Genomic DNA, 21205 nt, shown 5'->3' on the forward strand with positions numbered 1-21205 from the left:
GATAACATTATAGCTGGTTGCATCAGCAGCCAGATGGCCACCAAACCAATGGGCCATACTCTTGGCCCCCTACCTAATGGATGCTTATCGCGGGCTCTCCGACAACGAGGCCCATGACTACAGAGCAGTAAAGACAGCCATCTTGGATGCTCTAGACTTCACCCCAAAAACCTTTCAGCATCAGTTTTGGGGGAAGACCTACCCACTGGGGGCCCAGCCCCAGGTTGTGACACAGGAGCTCAAGGACACCAGCTGGTGTTGCCACTGAAGTAGCCGAGCAGGTGGTCGTTGAGCAGTTCATTCATATTCTCCCACCCTAAGGGAGGGCCTGGGTCTTCCGACACCGACCCACCACCCTCAGGGTGATAGTCAGCCTAATGGAGGATTTTCTGGCCACAGAGACCCCAATAGTGCCTGGAGCTGTAGTGGGCATGGACCCTCTTCGCCCCCCCAGGCTTGAAAGACCCTCCAGCCCTAATACAGCGACCCGGCTGGGCTTTAGCCATGACAAAGGCTGTAGTAGCAGGCCACAGAGGAGGAGGGGAATTGGCTGTGGGCAAACCCTGGTGCGTCAGCAACTCAGCCTGGCAAGCAACCTCACACTGGGCCAGATTTGACTCCTCTGTATCTATGGGAATGTGAAGTTGTATCCAAGTGCCTGGGTACCGCTAACTGTGGACAGAGTGATCTGGGTAATGACGGGGGGGGAGGGGGGTCGCCCTGAAGCTGCCCAACCTGTCATTCTTGGATGAGAATTCACTCGAGTTCTGCAAACCACAAGTCTCTGGGACCCACTGGTGCAGATGGCCCTCAAGAGAGACCCCCTCGAGTACAAGGCTAAGAGCCCAAAGAAGACTAACGCAAGTGACCCACCAGCCCCACTTTGGACCCTTGATGCCCCAGAAGAAAACAAGCCACTCTGGCCGGACAGCAGAGAAGCCCTCCTGGACGTGGGAGTCAACTTCATCTGGGACCAAAGAGAGGACCCCATCTTCAGCTGGACCTATGAAAAGATAGCGTATATTGGCAGGGCGGCGAAGGACCCGCAGTAAGCAGCCCAGTGGCCGTGGTTCGAGTTGACAGGGGAGTTAACTGGGTTAACCAAAATCCTCGGACCCATGAGCCCCATTCCCAGCTGGTCATGCCACAGTGTCACAAGTGGGCAGTAATGGGATTAGTCCATGAAGTCCCCATGGCTGGCCATTCGGGAAAAGAGAAGACCCTGGCCTAGGTCTTGGTTTGGTTCTTCTGGCCGGGCATGTACAAGGATGTCGAGGATTACTGCACTTCCTGCCCAGAGTGCCAACTGGGGTAGCCCCTGGGGATACAGAAAGCCCTGCTCATCTTCTTGTCGGTGGTAGGGATGCCCTTTGAGAGGACTGCAATGAACCTGGTAGAGCCCCTCCTCAAAAGCATCACCAGCTTCCGCTACATTCTAGTAGTGATGGACTAAGCCACCTGCTTTCCAGAAGCTTCCCGCTCCCAAGGAACACCACTGTGTGGCTCACTGCAGCAGAACTCCTAAAGATCTCCACCTTGGTGGGCTTATCCTAGGACACCCTTATGGACCAGGAGATGAACTTCACTTCTCAGCTGCTCCAAATGGACACCTCGGTGGTAGGACTTGGTGCTTTCCTCTTCCAGAACATGGACAGGGAGGAACACCCAGTCCTCTACATCAGCCAGAAGCTGTTCCCCAGGAACGCAACTACTCGGTCATTGAGAAGAAATCCTAGTAGTCAAGTGGGCAGTAGAAGCCCTCTGTTATTACCTCCTGGACAGGCCCTTCATCATAGTGACAGACCACGCACCCCATAAATGGCTCCAAACCATCAAGGACACCAATGCAAGGCTGATGCAGTGGCACTTTACTGCCAACCTTTTGCATTTATGGTGCAGCATCATGCTGGGAAGGAAAATGCAAATGCAGACTCCTTGTCATGGTTGGGAGACAGGGACCAGGCCATCCCCGAAGGTCGGGGTTGTATATAGCAGGGACGAGGGGCATGGCTTCCCAAAGGGGGTGGGAACAGCCAGGCATGCCACACTTGCCCTGCCAGAAACAGAGGGGCAGGACAGGCAGTATAAAAGGAGGACCCTATATCTCATTTGGGCCACAGTTAGCAAAGGTGACAGGTGCCTCCTGCCCACTGCCACAGAATAGTCTAATTGTGTGGCCAGAATACTGGCCAGACTGTTTCGGTGGGATCCCCCTTCCTGAGGGCCTAGACTGTTTGGTGTTCAGCCCTGCCTAGAGGATCAGAGCCTCCGAGGCTCCTAATTCCCCTTTACGCCGGTCTTTACAGATACGCAACAGCAAGGACGAGTGGCCTCCCTCTGGGCCTGACAGGGAGAGACGGACGCAACCCTCTACAATCACAATCTGTTGTTGTTCCATGTGTAAAACTCCCATGGTTTCAACTGGAGTTTTGTGCAAACATGTGACTTATCGGTCTGAGCTCATACTAATGCGAGCGACAGGAGGGCATGATCCTGAAAGGTGCTGAGCACACACTGCTTCCACTGTAGTCAATGGATCAGGTTCTAAACAACCAGACCAATGGCTAAAAACAAGGGTTGAGAATTTTAATAGCTTTTCAGCATGAATCTGTGAACAAGACAGGTTTTTCTTATCGTGGCATTGATTTGTCCATTCCAGGAGACAGACAGACAGGGTTCAATGCTGGGCGGGGGGACAAGAGAGGAGGACGATAGGTTCAAGTAATCTTAAAGATCTCTGCAATCCAAGAATTGTAGCCCTGGAACAGTTCCTGTACTAACATGATTAGCAAATATTGACTTCTGAGTACAATAATAATGTGTCATCTGAAACCCTTGATAAGTAACTTAAGTACTTCCTTAGCTTGCATCTTATTAAATTAGATGAGGCATAGTTGAGACACATTACACAAAGCCATTGAAATGAGAACTCAGACCTAAAGATTTTAGCATTGATTAAAGAAGAGTTAAAAGTTACCAATAAAAATAAAACTCCAAGGGCCATATTCTAATCTCCATTACGCTGCTATAAATTTAGATTGGCTCGACTGAGGTCAGTGGAGTCACCCTAGATGTACAACAGTAAGAGTGAGCTCAGAATCAGGCCAGTTGTTTCACTACGAGTTTGCCTGAACATGTTCTTTTTGTTTTCTTCTAATTTTCACAGGTGTAACTGTGACAAACTATTCACTATTTATGACTTTTTGTCAGATACAATCAATCACCAGATTATTGTATGATGACCATATCATTTTAGTTTTATGGAAGGTTAACTGACAGATTATGAGCTTTTGAAGTTAAAATGTGGAAGAAAAGCTGGGTCACACTTGTGTGCCTATGAATATGGTAAGTATAATTTACTCAAATCTCTTCATAAGGTTTAACTTAAAAACATGTACAACAGGGCAACCAAGAAAGGAGTTAAAAGCTGTGATGGTCCTCAGCTGCAACCTGACAAATCTTACTGTATTGATTAGTTTTCAAAGGCTGTGCAGCCGGGTACTATACTTACCACAGACTTCGGAATGAGTAGAGAAAAAAGCTTCAAATGTCATCAAAGCAAATGGTCTGTGAATGTTGCTTCAAAGCTAGTCATTAGTTGCCAGGGTATTTTGCCACAAAGCTTGTAAAAAGGTTTTCCTGGAGGGAAAGGTATGACAAAATGCACTTCTTGGCAAGATGACTTCTGCTTAACTAGCAGGACACATTAATTCTTTCTTGATACCTAAAATTAATTAGAGGATTAACATCCTTTGTGAAATTTTGCCAGAGATTTTTTTTTTCTTTTTTTACCAGGAATATACCCCAGGCCTTTTCTGTACTCTAATGAAATTGCAAATTGACTTGTGTTCAAATGATGCTTGACTAAAATGAACAATTAAAAATGTATTGCTAACAATCAGATAGATCAAATGATCTTTTCAAGGATTAATTAGCTTCAGGAACCATCTTTCTTATGTAACATACCAAGGGCCATACCTTGCTCTCCTTTTTCATATACTAGTCCGCTTGAAGTCAATGGGCCCAGTTTTGCTCTTCATTACCCCACATGTAATACCAGAATAATTCTCTTGAAATCAGTGGGATTACTCTAGGATTTACACCATGGTAACTCAGAGCAGATCGGGTTGTGGCTCCAGCTAAAATACAATAGATCAGACTGAGTCTTCTCTTGCTCAGGGCCAACTGGAATCAATGGGATTCTGTTCACTGACTTCCACAGGCTTTGGATCAAAGCCTTACTCCAGTGTAGATCATAAGTACCTCTACAGAAGCCAATGGAATTTCAGTGGGAGTTAAGCATCTAACCTGCTGAGGCACTTTTGAAAAATCTCTTCAGGTGCCTATCTGTATTTTTTGGCACCTAAATATCTTTGAAAATCTGGCCATAAAGCCCATCTTCCAAAGTGACTCATGCAGCTAGGAGTATTATTCTCATTGACTTTCAATCAGATTTAGGCTTCTAGGTGTTCTACATTCAGTGGAGTAGCTAGGAGTGGAAATTCGGGTGGGCCCCGACTTTTGGGTGAAGGGGCAATGACAGACTGTGCTAGCTCAGCTTCTCTCCCGACGTCACGTCCCCTTCCTAGCCCTGGTGCCCCCAGACACAGGGTTTCACCTGCCGAGCTGGACACGTGCCTGAGACAGGTCAGAAAATGGCAGAGCAGAGCTGCTGAGGTGTAGCTTTCTGAAGAGCGGACACATAGCTCCGTCCTGGATTTCAGGTGCCCAAATGACTCTCTGGGCTGCTGTGGCAGCGCTACACCCCTGCTCAGATTTGGGTGGGCCTGGATGCTAAGTGGGTGGGCCATGACCCACCCATCACTATGCCCCATCTACATTCCTTTTGAAAATAGCTCCTGAATCACTTGGGTACTTCAGAAAATTTTACCCTTAACTTTTCATGTAGGGGATGATTTTCCGAGACACCAATGGGGAGTGGGCATTGGCAATGAAACTAGGGCACCTAACTGCTAATAATGTCTTTGAAAATCCCCTCCCCCCCCAATTCCTTATACAGACGCTCCCTGGGTTACGCAACCCGATTTACGCAAATCCGCATTTACGGAAAAAATCCTGTAAATTCCGTAAGCTAGAAAGGTTTTTGTGTGTGTGTGTGTGTAATGGTCGGGTATATGTTCCCGACTTACACAAAATTCAAGTTACTCAAGGCGTTCCAGAACGGAATGTTTGCGTAAGTCCAGGAGCGTCTGTATTTTAAAATATGAAATGATTGAGGCACTTCACTAAACTGTGGAAAGAAGCATTTTTTTTTTTAATTCCATAATCACCTCATGTGTTTGTAAGAAGTCCTTTTCTGTAATGGGAATTTTCTTTAAGAAGCAAACTTAACATTCAATTTCAATATTTTCTCAAAACATCTTCTAACTCTCAACACTCTTATTTCTACCGTACATGTTTCTGAGTTCCTGTCTCCAATGGATTTCTCAGATGTGTTTTACATTGTGTTATGATGTTTCTAATTCAGGTGATGAAAGGTTAAAAGATATGCCAGTATGAAATTACCCCAGTGGCTTTTGTGAGCTAACATAATATCTTATTGAGTATGATCACTCTGTCATTTGCTTTGGCTACAGCAAAGTTTTCAGATACAGTAGGAATAAATTGGAATCCCCAGAGCCCACTGTAGAATTTGAAGAGGGGCGGGGTTGGGGGAAAGACAGTTTCCTTGCTCAAGACTTGCTCAAGTCCTGTTTAAATAGACAGTGCTCTGGCAAATGTCGTTTTTCTCTGGCTGCCTTTTGTCAGATCTCCTCACTGCTGGCATTGTGCAGAGTCAGCCAAAAAGGTGTATTTAGCATTCAGGGATTTGGTAAATACCGCTTTATTGTGCTTCATACTCCCTACAGGGCATTCTGAAGAGATGAATAATAAGTGTGAACAGGACGAGCAAGTTTCCAGTCCTGTCAGATTAATTAGACCAGTGTAGAATGAAGTGAAGTTTGCCGTTAGGTAAGTTGCAAACATGCAAAGAAAATCACCCAGGCGTGCGTAAAAATGTTACCCCACTTTTATTATTCTTTTTTTAAAAAAAATTCAAATAGAAAATTTAGCTGCTTTGTTATTAACCACAACCCAAAGGACTCACCAGTGCTAGTTATATAAGCAAAACAAATTGGATGCACAGAACTGTCCCCCTACCGTTACAACAGCAAAAGTTTACCTAGCAGTGATACTATAGATACAACTGCAATTTGAGTAGCATTTCTTTGCAGTTGTAAGGGATTTAAAAATATGAAAGATTAAAAACAATTTGAAGTATATTTTGGGGGGCTTAATCCTCAGTCCACTGAAGCTCCCATTTACATCAATAGAGCAGGATCAGTTGCATAGTCAGCTACACTTCTTTTTCATGTCAGTATTGACATGTTCATTTTGATAGCACACATTCGTTCTTCATGATACTAGCCAAAAAGAAATCCAGTTAATGTCTGGTAGCCAGTGTCTTTTCATACAATCACTGACATTAAAGGTAGAAAAGACCTGTTAGGTTATATGTGGCCTGATTCAACTCCTATTTAAAGTCAGTGGAAATACTCCCATTGTGATCAATGGGAGCTGGATCAGACAGATAGTCCCTATTCTCCCATCCCCTGCCAAGGAAAATCTCCCCTCTCCTCCCCCCCCCCCCCCCCGCCATGTATTTTCAAGCTCTGGTATTACATAACTCAAATAATGAGGCTATCTATTTCTCTTGGGAACTATTCCCCAGACTAAACAGATCTTATGATAAGAGAGTTCTTTCCCCCTGATAGTCAGCCTACATTTTTCTTTCATTTCATCACCACACTTTTAGCTCTGTTTCCGTGGAACACCCTAAACTATTACTCACCACTGGGTGGGGTGTACTCCTTCAGGTGATATTAGGCAGCTAACATATTCTCCCTTACTTTATTTGTGACCCAATTGTACACATTTAGTACATTAACTGAAAACTTCCAGTCCCTTGAGCATTTTGTTGCTCTTCTGTGAATTCCCTCCAATTTGTTAACTCCTTTTTTTTTTACTCCTGCAAATTAGGCTTAGAGAAATATCTGTGTTACAACTGCTGTTAGACAGCCATTCCAGGGATACAACATACAGCCATTCTCCCTTAGTTCCCATCCCATTCTCCTACCCATTATGGACAGGGGTGATAGCCCTTTACTGACTTACAGCTTTGTTAGGGAAAATTCTTCCTCTGTTCTTTGCAGCTGCAGAAGACTCCTCCACCTCCCTCTCAGGTGTGGGGGCAGGATTGCTGATGGCTTTGCAGGGAGTCAGTATCCTGGCATGCTGCACAGTCTACTTCTGCAGGGTTTCCCCATATCCATGCATGATAGTGGTTGAAGATGGGTCATGGGTGAGGCAAAGCAGGATCAGAGCAGTGCCAGTGTAGCCACCACTATACATACCCACTGGCCATTGCCCCATGCAGAGTAGGGGCACAGTAGCAGCAGGGGCTCAACATGGCAGAAGCCTTGAGATTGCAATAGTAGCCTCTGAAAGGCTCAGCCTAATCCCCAGCCCTCTGTGTTCCAAGCTTGACTACGTGGGCTTGGGTCAGGGATCAGGGGGCAAAGGGAAGAATTTGGCCCTTTGCCTTTCTTGGCCAGATGTCCAGCTGGTGTAAATCGGTATAGCTCCATTGACTGCCTGGGTAGGATCTAGCCGCTTGTGTCTATGAAGCCCTCAGATCCCACAGTGTGAAGTGCAATACCTAGCTAGTAAGACAGATAGGTAACTAGAGCTAGTCAGGAAAATTCCAATTAAACTTTATTCAACTTTTTTTTTGGTCTGAATGTGCCAATTTGTCAAAAGCAAAATGTTTTGTGGAGATGGTGCAGTTTCAGTGAAGTTTCTCCAGAAACCAGTCAGGGCTCTTGCTGGTTTCCTGACAGCTCAGCCATCTGGCTTCTTGGCAGCCTACTGCTCAAGGGTGGCCTGCCAGGCAGACTGTCCCAGGCGTGGGGCCTCCAACCAGGGCCTCCAGAACATGTGACTCCAAGGTAGTCCACCACGTGGATTGTATCCAAGTCATAGACCCCAGGGCTCCCAGGGTCCACAGGTCTGGGATACCCTGCCAGGTCAACTGCCCCAGGGCAAAGGCTTCTTTGCCTTTAACTCAAAATTTTGAATTTTTTGGTTTTTGTTCCGCACCTGAGTAGCAAAATCTTCTGTAAAAAAAAATTGCCTTTCTCTGCACAGCTCTATGTGTTACAGATGGAAATTTCTTTAGTGAAGTGACCACTTATGTGAATAACCATTTCGGCAGGTATTGGGAGGTCAAGAGAAGGCTGTCTTCATCCTCTAGGAGTCCAAGATGTCAGTTTATTCTTTTTTTAAGTTATATGACAGCTGGAAAGTAGTTTAAGCAATGCCAGTTGGCTCTCAAATGAAGGAAATGAATGAAAGAGCAAGATTTCAGCGAAAGTTTGTCATGTACAGTAGGCTTCATACCTTCCTTGACCACAGTGAGTAGATTTTGTGTCCAAAACTGTATTTCAGAAGCCTCCTACATTGTCATGGAATATCTGCTCCCACTAGGATTATTATTTCAGATCCATAAATAGGATATAACATTACATTTTTGTCACTTCTTAGGTCAGATCTTCAGCCATTGTAAACCAGTAAAGATCAGTTGACTTCACTGGAACTATGCTGATTTGCACTAGCCAAGGATCTGGCCCTTCATATTATGGTGTGGAGGGAAATAATGGGACTGGGCTGAGGCTGAGAGACATTTATCAGGGAATATGTGTGACACCACATAGTATAAGTAACCAGAGAGCATGATTAATCCCTCCTGCATATTTTAACATTTTTTCTATGCTTATCGAAACCTTTTAGGTAATGCAGTCCTCTCAGATACTATTTTATGTTTGAAAAGCTTTATAATTCATCCTGAAAAGTTGCACGTTGCTCCAGTGAATCCATAGCTTCAATTACTCTGTGTGCAAATGGTTGGCCTGCATTTTGACCAATGTTTATGGTGTTTGGCAATTTTTCAGTAGCTACTTTACGCTGATATGATTAATTTCTTACATAATATGAGGCTTTGCATGTGTGGAGCTGAAATAATTTTACTGGGCAGAAGTGAAATAAAAGAGCTTGTGTGTTTCAGCTTTAAAAAACATTTGAAACACACCATCCCAATTTGAAGAGTGCCAGTAATAATACGAGTTAGCCCTGGATGAAGACAACCACAAGAGACATGAAGTTGCTGATGAGACGCGGCAGTGTGAAAGTCATTACTTTTCTTTTTGTGCCAGCGCACTATATCATAAGTGGGCATTCCAAGGAGTCGGGAAGCAGGAGAGAACAGTGGAACTCACCAAATCCGACAGTATTGGTGGAAGCAACACTAGTTGCTTGTGGCTTTTTGATAAACACTTTTCTCCTTGACTGCCACATTCCTTGCCCAGTTCAACTCTCCATTGCACAAATGTAAATGTGGAACATTAATATTATTTATTTATTTATTTAGTATTCCCATAATGCCTAGGAGCCTAAGTCGTGGACCAGGACCCCATTATGTCTGACACTGTACGCGCACAGAACAAAAAGGCAATCCCTGTCCCAAGGAGATTGTTAGGCCTTGATCCAGCAAAGCACTGCAGGACATGCTTAATTTTAAGCACACAAGTAATTCCACTGATTTCACTGGAACGACTCATGAGCTTAAAACCAAGCACAAACCTAAGTGCTTTGCTAGATCAAGGCCATTATTAGGATTTTAAACCTGTAAAGCAAAATGTGGCCAATTGTCTTCACATTTAGAACCACACTGTCCTGTAAAGATAGATATTCCAGCTGGGATTTTTCAAAGAAGTTTGTGGGAGTTAGACCCCCCAGATCCCATTGCACTGTAAATCCCAGCCACCACAGTTTTTACTTACCCCAGTTACATACTTGTCTCCATGACTGAGTATTATTATTTTATTATTGCATCTAGAGGAACAAAGAAATGGGTGTAAGTTACATTTTACCACTGCCTTTTAATCAAACACAGCGGGTCTATTTCTGATGTAATTGACCCTAGTTTTATAAAAGGGGCAGTAGATCCATTGACTTCAGTGGAGTTACTCCTACTTTCATCACTGTGAGATCATTATAATAAGCATCTTGCCTTCAATGGAAATAGCCTGTGTTTACACAGAGAGAAGAATCTGGCTGCCAAGATTTCTTTATTTATTTTTTTCCTTTTACCTTATTTTATTAATCCAATCTTTTACAATACTTATGATTTTTTAAAAAAAACCCAAACAGGCCGCTTACAAAGAAAGAATTTATGTCATGGTAGTTTGACACTTCACACACCAACAGACTGAATCTGGAGAGTTATTATCTGGATTGAAATTATATTTTTTGATGTTTGAAGACTCACTTTTTGGATCTCAAGCATGCTGCCTTTTTTTCCTCTAGGGACTGAACAAAAAAAGAAAATTATTGCCATGAAGAAACGGAATCACCTGCTGTAGTCATCATCTGAGTTCAGTAGGAACTCCCGGGTTCCCTCTCCAACAGATGTCCCTGAAATCTGTAAGAATGGGGGGTATCAAAGGATATAATAACTGAAGCTATGAACACAAAAAAAGAAAAGGGAAATTTAGCAGTGGAGTCTGAGGCTTTGTCTGCACGTAATTTTTTTGCCTCTTTAATTATGCTGGCACAATTAAAATGACTAAGCCCCCCTAGTCTGGATCCAATTATACTGGTAAAAGTGTGTATGCTAGTATAGGTTACTCTGCTTCACTGAAGTGAACCTACATTAGGGCTTTACTGGCATAAAACTGTTGGCAAAAAAATAACAAACTTAACCAACATAGGGCTTAGTAACAGGTCAAAATATGTGATGATAACAGAAGTATGCTGGCATCAAAAAGTAATTTCATCCAATATGGCATGACATGTTTTAAACTGGTTTAATTCCAAATTGGACGTACATGTACAAATAAACCAAAAGTCACTAAGTTTGAATGAAACTGCCTTCCACAGTACCATGAGGAGCAGAGAGGACAGGATTAAAATGTCTGAGTCTGTCCAGTTTCTCATTTGGTTTTTGCCTCACTTATGCAGCAAAATGGAGCAAAGGAATCAGCATGTGATGAAATCTCCTTGGAAATGTGAATGCAGCTCTTTCTTTTTCTATATTTACTTATAGATCAACACACCCCTGAATAACTATAAACAGCTGGGAGTAAAAAATAAAGGAACCTCAGAAAAGTTTTATGCCTTCCAAACTGTAAATGTCAGATAGCAATAGGAGACAGTTTATTTTTCCTGTAGAAATATATAACTTTTTTCCCATAAAAATATTTTTCTGAAAAAAAAAAGTTCACTGGTTGCCAGCAATTTTTATGAAGTACATATAAAAATTACATTTATAAGATATATTTGCTGCAGGTACTGATGAATATTTTTAATAAGTTGAATTGATACAATGTTTTCATTCCCAGTCAAAGGAAAATAATGTATATACACCTCTACCCCGATATAACGCAACCCAATATAACGCAAGTGCTCTGGGGGGCCGGGGGGGGGGGGGGCGGGGCTGCGCACTCCGGTGGATCAAAGCAAGTTCGATATAATGTGGTTTCACCTATAATGAGGTAAGATTTTTTGGCTCCGAAGGACAGTGTTATATCAAGGTAGAGGTATATTAAAAGGTGCTGGATTTTTATTTTTTTTATTTTCCACATGGAGTGGATAAAGCAAAGATCTATTTTAGGCCATGATGGGCCCCATCCTCAAAGCTGGTATCTGGATCCACACATTTCCATAGTTTAGCAGGGTGGTTCTGGGCTAAATCCTGCAAATGGAGCTATGTGGGTAACTCCAGAGGGGCTCTGAGTGGGCACATGGGGTATCCAGGATTTTGGTTTAGGCCAATTTCTAGTTTTGAGCAGTGGTGATGAGTGTGTGCATGGCTGGGGGTAGACGGTACACCGTTTTTTTCAGAAGATGAGATTTCTTACTAAGATGCCTTCCCTCCCCAATTTAGAGCTGAAATGTGCCACTGGAACCTACTGTATGTCCTGGGGAAATTAATGCACTGGCTTCTTTCCACCTCATATTTCTCTTTCTACAGTTAACAAACAATAGGCTAAGTAGGACGTTGTATGTACTCTGGGAAAAAGAGTGAAGTATTGATAAGATAAGATTAATTTTTACAGAAAAATGTTTATATCAAGTGCATATGCTTTGCCTCTTGGCCATTATGGAAATGTCAGGGGCTTAATTGGCAGCTGTGAATAGCAGCACCTGCAAACAGCTCAGGGCTTGTTTCTGTGGTCTGGCAACATTCTTACTTTATGCTTTAAATAAAGGCTTACTCACTGAGACAGAAATAACTGACAATGGATGATTGATGATTGCCCATCACGCAATGGCTGACATCTACCATTCACTGAATCCACTGACAATCTCACTTCCAGATTTCATTAACAGGGGCATGACATCTAGGAACAAGACTGATATGGATGGCAACTCAGTAACTGAGTTCAGGTGATGCTGAGTGTATGTTAAATATGGAAAATAGATTACTATGTGGCACAATCTGTCTCACATGGTACATTTTAGAGACCCTCTTTGTTTACATCAGGTTACTTTTACAGCTCAATTTATCCTGTACATTCTGAAACCAGGTATTAATTTTACAGAGGCATTTACAATGCTATTTGTGATGTGTGTTTATAAACCTCTTATGTCCATAAACTCTTAAGACAAGATTCAGTGGTAGCCTGAATCATAATGTTCAGATCCAGGGTTAAGGCTTGGGCACCATTTTTGTGTGCATACTGACTTCAGTATTGGAGCAGCAAAATCTGCTTCTTACGGGCCAGATTCTGATGCACTTACATGAGTGGTACTTACTTCATTGAGGAGTCTGAATGAAATCAGTAGGCCTGCTTGTGAAGTAATACTATTTGTGAAGTATTCAATATGAGTAAGGTACCAGCATCTGGCCCTAAAGGAAGATAGAAACAATGTAGCAAAGTAATAAATGAGCACAACTCTCCACTAAAATGATTCAGGGCATTTTCCTTGACCATTCTACACAACTGATCTGTGTAGCTCATCAGAAAAATAGAAGTACAGCATGTTCTCCTATTTTTTTAGTGCTAAAAGATTTTGCAATAAACACCTGCTTCTGTTTTTCACATTCAGACTGTGATACTTTATTATACTCTCTGAATGGCCTGCTTTTGGACAGATGTTGGAGCAAAGTTTTACATGTATGGAGGAAGAGAGACAATTAATCTCAGGGGTAGCTGGCATAAGTCTGATCTGATTTGGCAGTATGTGGACTGTTGTGCCATTTTGTATTCTGCCCATAAGAATTCACCATTCTGTGAACAGATATTGAGCCAGATTTTCAGCTTGAATGAAATTATTTACCCTAGCTTCCTTGAAGTCAATGTAGTTATGCCAATTTACATTAGCAACCGAGTATCTGGCCTGTTTTGTTTTTGTTTTTGTTTTTTTAAAGTCTGCATAAAGTGTATTCTGCACATTCATTCTTGTCAAAAGACAGGTACATGTAGTGGAAATTGGCACTGGTGCAATTCCTTAGCAGGTGCAGGAGATAACTGATTTCCAAACAGACACTCATAAGCATTGCAAAAACAGCTCTGTCCTATCTCAAACACTCTGGGCCAAATTCATCGCTTGTGTACTCCAGCTGACTTAATGCATTTAACCCATTACATATAACTTTCCATATCTGTTCAACATCCCATGAGCTTTTCATTGTAAGAATCCAGTGGGTCTCTGTTTTGTTAAGAAAAAAAAAACGGATTTAAGGTGGATCATAGAGTGATGCCTATAGTTGTTTGCATTCCACAGAAACATTTTCAGCTGATTATAAGGCTGTAATACAACGAAGTGCATGATTAATTTTAAGCATTGCAGTTGAGATGACAGGAGGCTATATTCAAGATGATATAGCAGACAGTGAGAAACGTAAGATTGAACCAGAGGACTTGGGAGAAAAGTGAGGTTCTGTTTTGGCTCTGTTGAATTTAAGCATGTGTTTAAGTCCATCTCAATTCAGCAAAATACTTAAGCATGTGTTTTAAACTTAGCACGTACTCAAGTGCTTTGTTGAATCAGGGCCTAAAAAAAAGTTTTGGTTGCACTTCCACATTCTGGAAATGACAAAGTAAAGACAACCTGTTTGGACAACCTTAACTGTGCCGCTTGTGTGTATATATTATGCTACCTTTTTTCTGCAGGACCCTGGCTCATTCACTTTTGCAGACTGGCCAGAGAAGAAAACCTGGCTGTGTAGTGACTAGGGTCCAGCACACTTCTGCACACTTACAGCAGTTGTCATAGCATGTGTCAAGAATGAGGTTGGTGTTCAATGGGATGGAGTGACGGAAGGGGGCTGCTGGAAGAAGAATTCTCTTATTGTTGAGGCACTGGAACTGATGTCCAGGCATCCTGCCACTCAGTGGGACTTAGGTGCGTAAGTCATTTAGAAGCTTTTGAAAATCTGCCCTTCGGTGCCTCAGTTTCACATCTGTGAAATTGGGCCAATAATTCTTCCCAAGGAAGGTTAAATGCATTAATGTTTGTTGGGTACGGCGATACTACATCGATGAGCACCGTGGAAAAGTCTATAAAGAAAGAATGAATTCCTTATTTACTACTTTGGATGATGGGCAATAAATGAGGCTAGATGAAAAGCATGAAGAGAATGTTGAACTGCTTTGTTCACTGAGCACTTTCTATCTGATGCATTCATTCCACTAAACATGCCAAGGACCTAATTCAACAGATGCTTACACATGTGATTAAGTGTTTAGGTCCATCTCCATTAGGCAGGGGCTCTGCGTAAAAAAAAAAATGTATTTGATCACATAATAAAAGACGTCTCTGTAAGACATACATGCAAGGGGGCAGTGTTAAGGTTATGGAGACAATCTTAACTTTGATGTCCTTTGAGTGCTTCATTTTGTAACCTGAATATTCTTTTCACATGGTGGAAGGAATATAAATACCTTATTTTCAGAGAAGAGCATGCACAATTTCCACTGAAGTCACTGGGAGCTTATTTGCTCAGCACCTTTGAATTTCTAGCCAATAGTTCCCTCTTCATGTTTTCATTTTAATTGTTTCAGACCTTTATCAACTCTGACTGAAAATAGCATAAAATGCATGTAAAATAAATGGCACAGTAAATCATTGCAGAAATATAGTAATAGCATTGTCATCTGGGATATAGTGCCTCCTTTTGCACCCAGAGCGATGTTGGGTCCAATTGGCAATTAAATTTGTTTTTAATTACTGTATTATTTTTTTTAAATGATGCATCAAAAATATAACATAAAATGCAATGTAATCCCAGGTAAGCCTCAGAAATAAAAATGTACTCAATCTGATCCTGGTTATTATATGGATAGTAACATTTGATCTGTATTTATTGCACTTGGACAGACGTGCACAGAAGAGTAAGTGTACTCAGTTGGGCACTTAGCAGATCTTTACTTATAATTTATAAAGATTATGTTCCCATGAATGATGGCTCGGTGTAGCCTGATAATCACTCTCCTTGTGTCACTCTACCAGAATAATCTCTTTTCCTTTTCTCTTGTCACTATGGCTGAATTCTCATAATGGTTAATACTCTTCTCTCCATTGTAGTTTGCTTGGTATCAAATTGTGATTTGGAAATGAGGGAAGAAACACCACATCCTTTTCTTAGACATCAGAAGATAGCAAGGATATTTCAGCACTTTTCTAGAAATGTTCTGCCATCAGTTATTCAGGGAACACATCTTCACTGGGGGTTGCATTCACCTTACTGAGAGCAGGATCAGTTTAACACACTGGATAAGTCCACTGGTCCATAGAACTAAATATTCTGATATTTTAGAGGAATTTGAAAGACCCGTATAATGCTAAATTAGCTAAGCCAATGGTTCCCAATATCTCATCTGTGTACTACAGCGCAATTACTGGTGGTCTGGAGATAGCAGCTGGTCACCTAGTGCTGGCTTTGTGATCATCTCCTAAACGACATAAGAGACAGCTAAAAACACATCAACACTTTCCTTATGTTACTTTTCCAGATAATTGCTGTAGTTGTCACAGCCCACAAATGGGAGTGAAGTGATCTGTGTAATTGTGAACAAAAGAGACGATGTCCATAAATTGTGGACCCCTCTATTGAATTGTGGTCTACACTTTAAAAAAGTTTGGGAGCCTCTGCTTTAGCCAGTTGTGCAATACAGTATAATGGGGAGTTGCGATGAGGTGTGGGGGTGAGGAGGAATTTCCTGCAGTTGATCAGTTTAGACTCTGAATCATGAGATTTGACTAAACCTACTCTTGCTTGGATAACTCTGGTACAAATGCTATTATTAGCCATATCATTTATTTTAGGCAGATAAACTCTTCTGTTCTTCCTCACTGAAGGTAAACATCCAAGTAACAAAGTGCATCTCTAAGAACAAAGAACTAAATAGACACGTTTTGAAAAGATACAAGAAACTTAAAAGCTCCATTTGGATCTTTCCCAGATGGGCTATTGAAAAACTTGGTATTTGATTTCCACTAAATGCTCATATTCCCAGCTTATAGAAAAATGGAATAATTGTTTTTTAAAAAATTTCCCCGTCTTCAGGGAACACAAGAAGTGCTATAGACCCCAGATCGTACCAGTGTCTTGTGTCTGATGGTGGCCAGTACTTGAGAGGAATTGGAAAAAAATTCCACTGTGGAAAATATTGGAATATCCTGCTGAGAGGTTAATTTCTTCCTAACCCGTGTCATTTAGTGTTTGGCTTATGTCCGATAGCATGAGGGTTTATACTGCATCGTAAAACAAACAACCATTATCCTCTCTCATGTAACCGTGGGTATTGGACATGCTGTTTTGGGGCTCCATGAACATAGAGCTTCTCCCTCAGTCCTCTGATATTTTTGAGGAAGGATAAAGAAAGTATTTTTCTCCACTGTCCTCTGTAAGAAGTAATTTTCCATGGCCTTTATTTTCAAAGCACCATAACAACATTAACTGATCATTCCTCACAAACCCTTCTGAGGCGGAGAGATAAGAACTACCGTAGCATTCTATAGATGGGGGAACTGCAAAACCTGATACTCCTTAATACTAAGGCCACTTTACACCAACTCTAGCATGTAAAAGAGGCCTTGAAATGGGTGTGAATCTAATTGAGGCCCACTTTAAGTTCCCTTTTTATTGCCAGAATGGTGTAAAGTGTGAATGAGAATCAAGCCCTGAGGCAGAGAAGAGAAGTGACTCACTCAAGGCCTAATAGCAAATTAACAGCTGATATGGGAAAGAACACAGCACCATGCAATTGGTGTAAATTGCCTTAGATAGCTCCACTGATTTTAATGAGGCTACATTGATTTACACTAGCTGAGGATCTGGCCCCAAGTTTGTTGGCTTTCTTGAACTGGATTTCCATTGCCTTGCTCAGTGTGCAGTCAATTATACCTGTACAGAAGGGGTACAAAGTGCTACCAACTTCGAATTCTTCTTACACTAGTAGTAGCATTTTGCACAGACTTTACATTGATTGTACAATGCAAGGCAGTGGAGAATCAGGCCCCAGTAGCTCCCACTTCCTGGCATGGTGTTTTTGTGGTTTTATGTCAGTTCACCAATCCAAACAGCGACTCATTGTACAAATACCGAAAGTCAAAGTGCACTCACAACGAGATCTTCATGTGAACAAATCTTGTGTTTCAGCAGCTCCATTGGTTCCCACGCTTGGAAAAGTTTGAAATTACCGCTGACTCGGAGGCACAATTCATGACTTTTTAAAGCTCTTTAGCATGACTCTAATGAGTGCATTCATGCTCATAGTGAAGTACGAGCCTACCAAATGAATTGCAGATAGCATGTGAGCTTTGGAATTGCTTGTTTACCAGAGTTTAAACATCAACCGACAGTTCATTCTAATAATTTGTAATTGGTTGCAAGCAAAATAGTTTGATTTTTTTTAATTAGGAAGGGGGCTGGACAAATGACTTTAATGACTGCAGAATAAACATAAAATATATTTTGAGCACCTCTCCAAATCGGGGTATTGGGAGAGCCTTTATTATTCATAGCTGCAGCAGGAACCCTGCACTCAGAGTGCTTCTGCTTTAGTTAAGGGTTTCACAGCATTGCCATTAGAAACGATTATTTTTTCCAGGGGTTCATAACTCAACTTTAACAGGTTGCTCTAGGCTGACACATGGTTTCAGATTGGGAGCACGCATTTCTTTTATATGTAGCTTTTTCTTTTCTTTTCAAAGGCTGGGGTTTTCTTTGTTTTTAATATATGTAAAATAGTTTGGGATCCTTTTGCACTTTGGTACAGTAACTCAAACCCAGGTTTGATCTGAACACTGAAATTTGGCAAGGGATACTGTGATATGGCCCTCTAATTGCTTTTGAGTGTCTTTGCAAAAAATAAAAGCACCATTTAAAATGGCTGAGATATTTCAAGTTGAAAAGTGGCTACGAACAGGCACAGTAACGACACAGATTTTTTTATGTATGTACATAGGGCACATGCACAGCATAATGTGAGCCTAAAATCTGTATCTCCAGCTTCAGTGGGCCAAAATCCACTCTCATATGATTGCACTGAAGTCAGCAGAGTCATATTAGGAAGGCCAATGGTTTTTGAAAGGCAATATTCATAGCTAAATGATGCTTATTTTAAAAAAATGACTATGAGTCTGCTCTCAATGATGAGATTGACAAAATTCTCTGGATTTCAATTGTAGTAGAATTGGGCTCTATATGTCTATACTCCAGCTGTTAACAGAAGAGGAAGAATTTGTTTGGTTTGAGTAATAACAACCAGAAAGCAAAGAAGCTAAGTCGCCGTTATAGAGCTCAAGGCATGAGTTTCCTCTCATTAGAGGCTGCAGCATCTCAGAACAAATGGCTGCAGAACTCCTTCCACAAAGAGTTCCTAGAAATCCAAAGGCACAATTCATACTGACACAGAAAACAAAAGGCATCTCAGATTCATAGTTACATAAAACACATATTTGTATGTTAGGGGGTTAATTCATAACCCATCCATAACAATTATACAAGCAGTGCAAACTGTTTTTGCAGTAGCAAGTGCAGTGCAGTTGAGACATCAGTGTTTCATTAGCAAAAAAAATGATGCAGCAGGCAGGCGGAGTTGTAGGAAAGAGATTGTTATTGAACATGCTGAGACCCTAGAGTTTGCATGTTAGCAGGCTGGCTCCTACTTACATTTCTGAATCGCTGGTGTCGCACCGAACTGGGTCCCCCTGAAACATGACCCCAATTCTCCACTTTCACTCCTCATACTACAATCAAAATCATCCAAATGGGATCCCGTAGGTAACTGCCCACTGTAATTCTTTGTCATGATGTTGTGCTTTAGAATTCCTTCTTCACCCATACAATGGATAATCTACAGTCATGTGGCCAAAAGAGCGATCAGACTACAATACCTTTAATCATCTGTCTTTCCTGGCACGCTGAAGAACACATATGTAGTTGTTAACCCCTAGGAGCTCAAAAACACTGTGTGTTAGATACAGATCATTCCAGCACAATGACTGCTTTGGAAAATGAGCTCTCCCCGCTTCCATAGGGCAAAATTAAGGCGTGCTATTGAACCACCCAGTTGACCCAAGTATGGAGTTAAGCTCCAAAAATCATGACACTGGCTTATCCATCATGAGATTTTTTTTTAAAAGAACACATTTTGGTTTCTTTTTTTTCCCATCTGTTTTTTGAACCTTTCAAGTACACCGAGGCCAAATTTTCATATTTTTTCTCTGCAACCATGAGGGCCAGAAAATTGCTTTTTTTAAATGAGAGCTGAGTCTCACGTATTCACATGACTCCAGGACCTGGGGCTTGAAGAAAAACAACAGTTATCCCAAGCATCTCGATAAAATCACAAGAGCTGACAACACTGCAAGGAGTAAATATTAACTTGCTTCATTAAAGTTACATTTTAATTCATGTTCTGAAACGATCACCACCACTTTTCTCCAAATTCTCCAGACAGTTCAGGGGCAGCTCATTCACTGGGGAAAAAGTTTAAGGAAATAGGTGTCACCTTGCCCCTCTCTTTCGTTGTTAATATACTTGAATGCTGTACCTCTTCAATTCATCCTCCTTGACTGAACTGATCCACCACAGTCTCTAGGTGGTTTTTAAAGTGTGGCACGAAGTTACAGTGTGCCGTTTGGGGTCTTTTCCTGACAGGTAATCCTCAGCTTCATCTATCCAGATGAAGTTAATTTGGCTGAACTATGCTGACCTGGGTTAAGGATTTTCAAATGTAAATGGTACAAATGCAACTTTCCTTGGCAACAAAGTAGTTCTATGTAAAGATTTCCTAAATCTCTCTCCCAAGCATGCCTTATAAGGAGTGTGTTCTTTCTAGTGGGATTCCTACTGTCATTAATCTACTGCTTCTTTCAACAATAAAAAGAAATATGGAATGAGATTACCAGAATGGATGGTCTGGCGCAGACTAGAGAACACTTCTTTTTTTAAGAGGGGGTTTAAATTTGACATCAGTTAAATGTCTCATGCCATGGTGTTTCAGCTCTGTTATGTGGATTCTGGACCTTGCTTTCTACTTAGATGTCAATGTACTTTATTGATTTAAGGCATCTCTCAAGTTATTTATGAGAACTGAAATTTCATACATGACCTCAGGGCTTCCTTGCTTGACCCAGGCTTTGGGGGCCCTGCAGTGGAAATTCCATGCAGATGGGAGATGCAGCTCTGCAAGCCAGCCGTAGCCCACAACGTTCTGCTGAGAAGCCTGCAGTTGTCTGATGCAGTGGAAGAAGCAGACAAGGCCAGCAGGTAAGACGTGGGGACACTTGGAAAATACACTGAGTCGGGGCAACTCCTGTGCGGCTTCCTTTAGAGCCCCAGCAAAAATTAAAGCCTCTGGAAGGACTCAATTTGCTCCTACTGGTTTCAGTACAGCCTCCAGCTCCCCTGGTAATGCCTCCTCTAGAGCCAGCGAAGGTATATTGAGCTCGCCATCCTCTGAGCATTTATTAAAGCAATCTTCCCCATTCTAAATTCTCCCTTCCGCAGATTGGATGGACCGTGTTCTCACTTGTGCTGCTGTGAAAGAGAATGAACTCCAACGAAGTCAGCTGAGCTGCACTGATGAAAAACCTGCTGTGAGAGGAGACCAAGCCCAGCTGATTTGGA

General features: G+C 41.9%; 1 long non-coding RNA gene across 1 annotated transcript; it reads left to right on the plus strand.

The window, feature by feature from the left end:
• The first annotated feature begins 3303 nt into the window (after positions 1-3303).
• Positions 3304-8398, plus strand: LOC120401691. Its single transcript, XR_005596649.1, has 3 exons — positions 3304-3345; positions 5871-5973; positions 8276-8398. It is a non-coding gene; the product is annotated as an uncharacterized LOC120401691 (long non-coding RNA).
• Positions 8399-21205: the final 12807 nt, after the last annotated feature.

This window comes from Mauremys reevesii, linkage group 3 (assembly GCF_016161935.1).
Source record: "Mauremys reevesii isolate NIE-2019 linkage group 3, ASM1616193v1, whole genome shotgun sequence".
Classification (NCBI taxonomy): Eukaryota; Metazoa; Chordata; order Testudines; family Geoemydidae; genus Mauremys; species Mauremys reevesii.